An 8,451-nucleotide genomic window follows, 5' to 3' on the forward strand; every position below is an offset into this window, starting at 1 on the left:
TACTGATATCATATTTGTATTGAAAAATAACAGGAAGAAGAGGGGGAAACAGGATTGGAAATGTCACAAGTGCTTCAGGCCTACTTTATATGTGTTTCCAGTATGGATAGATAGAATAAACCTGTATGAAATGTTGTTGGATTAATTTTTAGTGTAATGGCAGCTGCAGTAAATAAGATCATCGGCCCGCCACAAGATAGCCCCTCCCATTGCTGAAGATGATTGAGCAAGAAAAATACGATTTGATGGCTCACATTGAAGGATGAAATGGACAATGAAGTTTCCATATGTTGTTTTTACACAGTAATTAGAATCTGTCCTATGCTTTTTCTCTCTTACACACACACACACACACATATATATTTGAACAAACACTGATTTAAAGGCTTCTCCTGTGTTTCCCCTATAAGATCTACTGACACATATGATTTCATTATTCCGGTCAGTTCTTCTGATGATGCATCTGTTCTCAGACCGCCATCCGCTGAGGCCTGAACCGATTATACAGCGGCGGATCATCCAAACCAAACTAAATACCTGCTGCGAACTTTGACCCCAGGAACATACAAAGGTCGAATTCCGAGTTGCAGTTCCACTGTGAACCAGTCTGTTCGTACTGTTTGGCCTGCTTTCGATTAATGGTGGTCACAATGAGTTCCCAGCAAATAAACATAAATAAAAACAAAAGGGGAAAGCGGAGCATGCAAACCGCCTCATTTATTGCGATATCACGTCTGTTATTCATCACCATGGCAACCTACGAGAGAGCCTTGATGCGTCCCGCTCACAGATGTGACCGGTTTGTATTCATTGGATATGCAAATGTGTTGATCCAATGCTCATTGTTATTCACTGCCCCTGAGACAAATGAGGTTGATTCTGTTTGTGTATTTGCAGTCTGCCTTTAGTCCTGGGAAGGAACGGCGACACAGATCACTGGATGCTTCAACAGGGCTGAAAACCAATGTGGATTTTTTTGAGGGTCGCCTCAAAGCAGCTGCGAAAGCGAGAGGTAGAGCTTTGACTCCTCTCTTCTCTAATCTCATCCCCCGTGGAGGGAGGCATTGGGCCGTGAACCTGGCTGTGAGCTGATTGGCTGCCGAGGTGATGGGTAGGGGGCTGTCAGTGTGAGGGCCGCAGCTGTTTTGGAAGAGCCTGTGTCGGTATCTGCAGCATGTCGACGTGTGAAGTACAAAAGATGAATCCTATTTCTCAAGAGAGCCCCACATATGTCAAGTATATTGTCCCATTATACCAATTCATTTATCAAGCCACTGAATGCCAATTAGATTCACAGGATGGTGCAGGTATATGGCGAGTGGTTGGTGCCAACGCTCTGCCACAGCTGAGCTCCTCTGGCTGGCTGCACCTCGAGGGCCGCCTCTGTCTCCCTCTCCACTGTGGGGCTTACCGGGGCGTTGTAACCTTCCCGAAAGGGCAAGAGGCCTCCCGGCAGCGATGCCTTGCACCGAAACCAGAGAGTTGCCGTTTCGGCTCGGCCCCCCTGATGAAGATGTCAGGGAGAGGGGCCCGAGCCACATGCCAAATGTCTCCACAGCCTGGAGATCAGATGAGATGAGAGGATCGGATGATGAAGCAGCCCGCTGCTCGCCTTCAGCTGGGTACGTCCCAGCTGAGATGAGCTGAGAACGGAGGAAGGGGAGGAAGCTGGATTGGAGAAGTTGGAGAGTGGAAAGAAACCAGCAAAAGGAGAAACGGATAGTGTGACATCAGACTTAACATGTGCTTTCTGTTCAGGATCACAACTGGATTGCATTAAATAAATCTAAGATGCGTTGTGGTCAGATCATTAAAACCACATCAGGAATCAACTACTGTTTTTTTTATGATATTCAAGTCTTTAATTATTGTCATTTTTCTTCTTTTAGACACAATAATAACTACAAAACTGTAAATCACTCATTATTTGCATCAAGTGAACAATCTTTTTTTTATAGACCTATTGCACATTGTCAAAAAAGAATTAATTTAATCTGTTTTGTTGTTGTTGTTGTTGTTGATTTGTCCAACGGTCTTCACTTTATTAATGCACTGTATTAATGAATTACTGTAATTAATTCAAATGATTTTTGAAATCTAAGGTTTTGCACACATTGTTTTCACATTATGTCTAACTTAATTTATAAACCCATAATCGTGTGTCTTTAAACTTTGTCTATTTTGTCTAACTTTGAATTTGTCATCTACAGGTTATAAAAACTTTTAAAAAGTTTTGGTCAACAAAAACAATAATGTAAATGCTAATGTATTTTAATTATTCATATTACAAATAATCATTGTGCATTTTTCTGTCATGCTCTTTTTTCCTGTTTGTTGGTTTGTTTTTGTTTTTATTCTGCTCTTGTAATGTGAAAAAGGCAACACACCAATACTCACTCACAACATTTGATCTGTTTTTGTAGAGTAACTTTCTCCCCATTTTCACTGTTAATCTCCATGGCATCCTTTACTGTGGGAATGTTTTTAAAGTAGCGAAGCATAAAAAGACCACCTTGTGTTTATCTTTCAAAATGATAGGAAAGCATTTTTAATTGTCTTTATTTATTTATTGATTTATTTATTTTTTAAGTTGGTAGCTGACAGAAGATTTTGAGGAGCTGTAACCTCTGATGTAATAGAATATGGTGAAACAATGATATAATTAATGGCAGGTGAAACGGGCCAATGATAGTAAAGTCATAACTGTCAAAAAGTCCCTCACGTCAATTCCAAACGACAGCCAGTGATTGAAAAGTAACGATGACTAATTACAGTCCCACGTGAGAGATGTCCCCCGGTCCCCGGCAGCGTAACGCCATAAGATTTAAATAGTTTTTATTCCCATGACAGTGGTTCACATTCTCCACGCTGTGCTCATGTGCTGATGGATTCAATTAGCTGGGCTGTATATGTGCCTGTGGACGATTTAGTGACCGTTTGTTTGCCCAATGGGCCTGGAGTTGCCTGGTTTTGTACATCCGTTTTAATTTTGCTTGATTAGTTTTCACTGGCTTTTTTGGAATTACTAAATTTTTACATAGAAATAGTTTCTCAGAAATGACTTCATGTTGTCGTTTTTTCTTGAGATGCTGGGTGGCCTACTAAAAATCCTAAGCCAGTTGTTCTCTGTTGGTGTGTTGCAAACCAAAAAACGGGCACAGAGAGAAGAAAAAAAACAATGCCAAATTCTGGTGAAATCTATAGCTACAGTAGCAAAGGGAGGTGAAAAAGACCATGTATCCAATGCTTGGAAGACTAATAATTAATGTGTCATGTTATTGATTTTGAATATTTCATGGTAATATATAAATCACTTTTTACATTTAATTTGATCTTTTTGTTGTTGTTGTTGTTATTTTATTCAAAACAATTTTTGTAGTTTATTGTATTGAGTTAACATTTGATGATACATTTGTTGGATGTTTGGTCCACTGCTGACTGTTTTAAAACACTGTTGTTCTTTGTCTTTTAAATCGCTTCCTCAAACAGAGGGTAGAGGAGAAAGATTTAGAGATTTAAAGCCCCCTGGAACACCGCATGCCACGGCCACAGCTGGGCTTCATCTTTACTGATAGCTTTGGCTCTTATCATATCTCTCCTGAGCTCCCCAAACCTCCCAAACAGAGTAAAATTGTACTGCTCTGAGCTATTTCATTCATATCATTAATGTTACGGTTTCTCTCTTTAGTCTCATATTAACTTTTACTCAGATATTTTATTTATTTGTTTGTTTGTTTGTAGTATATTGTCCATGCATTTTGCATTTACCCAAAATAATAATGCAATATATTTTCATCATTCAGGGGTTTAATTGAAATATATTTACAATTAAAACAATTTAAATGTTATATATTTAACATATATATTTTATGAATTGCGTTTTGGTTTTGCTGTATCAATTGTATTTTATGCCTTGAAAATGGTTTCATAATGTCTTTGAAATCATTTGTCAGTTGGTTTTAGTTTATTCATGGAGGTCAGGGCCATTGACACACAGGAAGTCCTACATTCTTTTCAATGAAAAAAAAAAAAAGTACCAAAACAAGGTTTCCAGTCATATTTTTTATGTTTATACATTTTTCTTTGTATAAATGTAAATAACTAGCTCATATTGTAAAATAGCAAACAGAGAGCAAGTCTGGACAGTCTTAACTTTAACATCCTCTATGATGTTTGTATGTATGTCTTGTATGTAATTGAGAGGTGATGAAGGTAGTGATCTCATGGGGAAGTGTTTCTGGGACAGTAGCGGGGGAAGGAGGGAAGGTCTGTATCCCACTGTGAGGCCACATTCTTGGCTCTGCCTAGGTAAGAGGTGAATCCCATTAGCATTTCTGCTGATAGCGATATCTGCCAAGAACAGCCTCCTGCAGAATCTCTGCTGCTTTGAGAGATCTGAAACCTTGTTGTAGACTGATTAGCAGGCCAGTTTGAAATCTGTGCATGTTATGGTTCTGAATGGATTTGAACATGCTAAAATGTGTTAAATGAAGGTGAGAATACTACCGTTGTATGGGTGGCTAAAAGCATTAGCCAAACATACTTCCTGTAATGACATTTGTATTCCACTAACACACCACAATACACCGATCTCTCATGAATTGGACAAACAGATAGTCCTTTGATTAGTTCAGCTAATGCAATAGTTCAGCTAATGCTAGTGGGGATGTTATTCTGGTATTGTTTACGTAGTATTTATTAGTATTTTGATTTGGCTTTTATTTTTATGCTTTCAGTGTTCACTTTAATTTCAGCTTATTGTGTTGTATTATATGTGTTATATTATGATTATGATGTAGATAGATAGATAGATGTAAACATTAATTTGCTTCTCCGTAATTGAATAAAAATACATTTTTGCTAATTAAAAGTTGTGATTTAAAAATTTATTCGAAAATTTAAAAAAACATATTCACAGATATGAACTTGCAATTCTGAGTTTGCATCTTGTAATTCTAATTGTACACTTACAATTGCATGAAATAAACTAAAAATTGTGAGATAAAAGTCAGATTTGTGAGAATAAATGTATTTATTGATTTATTTAATATTAATTAAATTATTTATTGATTTATTTGCCATTGTGTCTATGATTTTTTATGTAGTCAATGTTAAATAAAAGCAACAGGCCACTCATTTTACACAACAACCTCTTTTAACCATGATTTCTTTCTTTCGAACATTTATGCAACTTGATGGACATTCCAATTTTTGGGAAAACGCAGATCTTTGTATGAAGTTTAGTAGTAGCCATATCCATGTTGACCATCTGATTAGCAAAACTGCTTTTCTATCGCAGCTCCAGAGACGTCACCCGGGTCATGAGGTGTTTCACAGAACAAGGACGTTTTGATGTTAAAGGCAATTCATCAAGCATTATTTCTGCTCCCAGAGGCCATAACATCACAGAGCGAACAGGAAAATGGACCCTTATCAGGATTGCACAATATAATCCTTATTTTATCTTAACAGATCCAGTTTCTTTCCACTTTGTTTGCAGGATCAGATAGCAAGCCCTCGATGTGTTCAAAATGGGAGCTTTCCAAAAGATAGAGGAATCTGGGTCACATTTTAGAATAACTCCATTCATGTGCTACTTTAATTAATCTGCGGATTCAAAATAATCCCATAATGCTGTAATTAACCCTTTATATAATTATGTATGGCTTTTATTTGCAATATATGTAATAGTTTGAATAAGCACAACTGTGGAAACATTCAGCGGTCCATCTGGCAGGTGTTAGCATGGACATTTTTCCCAAACTGGTTGTGAATCACTGGAAGGTCATGACCTACAGGGCAATGGAGGGAATCTGTGACAGTAAAGCTTTTTGTTTAATATTAATGTTCAGTATAACATGTCTAGGGCACAAACTGGTTTATTGTAATTTGCATTGTTATGTGCACCCCTTTACATGATAGTTTATTAAATATTTCAGCTAAATAATAACAAAGAATTATATATTTTTAATCCAATACATTAGTTGGTAATAATAATAATAATAATAATGATAATAAAAATAATTTAACAATATTTAATAAAAGAAAATACGTTTATAAAACAGATACTCTGCAGATTTCACCTAAAATCAATGTAGGAAAGTTTTGTCTGGTGTTTATGTACTGTGATGCTGAGGGGAACATGAAAAGTGAAGTTGTGAAATGCATTTGGCTGAATGTGTAATCATATATAGTATATATGTGCATGTGTTTTTCATGCTTTGCATGTGGTGTCTTGCACAAACATAAGCAATATGTATTGCAATGACCATGCAAAACACCCATGAAGAACTAGTCATCCCTTCCATGACCTTTGCTCTCTTTTTTTGCTCTTTGCATTTGCAATTGTTTGTAAATTTAAAGTTTAGCACCTCTTAAAATTCAGTTCATTCCTTTCTCTCTCTTTTTTTTCAGGACCTCCCAGAAGTTTCCACAAATCAGCCCCATTTTGTCCCCGAACACACTTTAAGGATTGTTTGTTTATCCGAAAATGTATTTCATAAACTCCATCAGCAAGGGTGAAAATATCAGGGCCACTCACTTGGACAGAACAGATGTGTTTTTTTAAGCATTTGACTCTCAGCATAGTTAAAGGTGCAGCATATAATTACGGCATCTATACTGTAAATGTAAAAAATATTGATTGTTTTCAAATAGGTTTCCCAGATACTCAATCAAAAAACAGCCAGTGATACAATATCAAGCTGGGAAGGGTGGGGATGGGGGGGAGGGGTGGGTTGTCATATCATTGTTTTGCATAATCTAGTTAGCTCCACAACAGTTCAGAAGTTTGGGTAATTAACATACTTAACATACATACTTCATAATTCACAAAGATGCATTTAATTTGTAAATTATTTCACAGTATTGCTGTTTTTACAGTAGGCCTATTTTAAAACAAATGAAGGATGATAAAGTATAATTCTCTGTTGATGGTTATTCAAAATATCAAATATGTTAAGGTAAAAGGAAAAATAAAAACGCTTTAAAGATGTAAAATATAACGCCCAGAATATCCAAGTGAGTGATGCAGCTGGCTGGTCATTCATTGCCTCGCATTCTGAGAGAGAGAGAGAGAGAGAGAGAGAGAGACAAGACTCTCTTTCACACTTATTAAAGAGTCTCTGTGGATTCTTCCCTAAGGAGGAAGGAGAGAGCGGCTGTAACTATTGATAGGTACTGAAAGAAATGCACTCATAAACTGTGAGTCTCAGAGCAAAAAAGTGACACACAAATGTGCTTAAAGAGTGTCTGAGAGACTTGATGATGTCCCAGGACTCACACTGTGCTCCTGATCCACAGCACATGTGCGCTCGCTATTATCACTCAGAGGGGAATTGTGTCTGAGGCATCCTGAGACTCACACATTTAATAAGGCCACGTGTGTGCGTAATAATCTGCTTTGTCATAGTCATTAGGCTCTCATGAAAGTGAAAAAGGATTAAAAAGATGGTTAGATTGATAGATTGTCTTATAGAACAGTAATAGACAGACATCACCCAAACTAAACAAGCTTTCACAAAGCTTTTAAAATCTCGGCTTTATTTGTGTACATTGTTTGTGCTGCAAGACATTACCATCTGTCCATAAAACCCATTGCATTCCTCTATAACTGCTTCCACGACCTGTAAATCTAAAGTTTATGCATAAACAAATGTAAGCGGTTTGCGTCAAGTCAACCATATAAATTGAAAAATCTTTCTGAAAGTATTTTTAGAGCGAGCTTACAAGTGCTGTTAAAAATGTACTTTCTCATTGTTTTGAAAAATATTCTGTATATCAAAATATAATTTTTCGCTCTTCAGATTCTTTTAATATTCTCTACTGAGAATTCTCTACTCTGTTTTACCACAATAAGTCATGCCATTTTCAAAAAGATGATTATCAAGCATTGTAACACTTTTTTTAGGGCTAATCATTTATATTTTAAATAAAAAATAAATTGTATTAAAATTTTTTATTAAATATTCAATTTTAATTTCATTTAATTTTAAATTTAATATTTGCAGTGTAATTCCAAATATAAAATGTTGTTTAGTTTTTTTTTTATTAGATGAACCCTTTAAGTGTCAACCTCCATTTTTTAACATAGTTGTGAAAGTGGACTATCCAAAACTGTTATAATTCAGGAAAGCTGAAAAAGACCGTAATACATTTTTAATATGACACTTGACTCCACCCACTAAGGGTTATCTACCATTTACATGGTAACGCAATGTCCGATTTAAAAATGAAGTTGGATGCTAAGGTTTTAAGCTTTTAAGTGATACCAGAGACAGTTTATAAAAATAAAACGACTTTGGTTATACATAGTTTATTATGATTCGCCTAATAAAAAAATGTGCGAAAATGCATTGGGGCCACCGGTGGGCGGTGAATTATAGTAGCACTCAAATAAGTAAAATTAAAAAATAAAATAAAAAAGTCGGATCGTATTTCTAAGCAGTTCTC

This window comes from Carassius gibelio, chromosome B9 (assembly GCF_023724105.1).
Source record: "Carassius gibelio isolate Cgi1373 ecotype wild population from Czech Republic chromosome B9, carGib1.2-hapl.c, whole genome shotgun sequence".
NCBI classification, from domain to species: Eukaryota; Metazoa; Chordata; class Actinopteri; order Cypriniformes; family Cyprinidae; genus Carassius; species Carassius gibelio.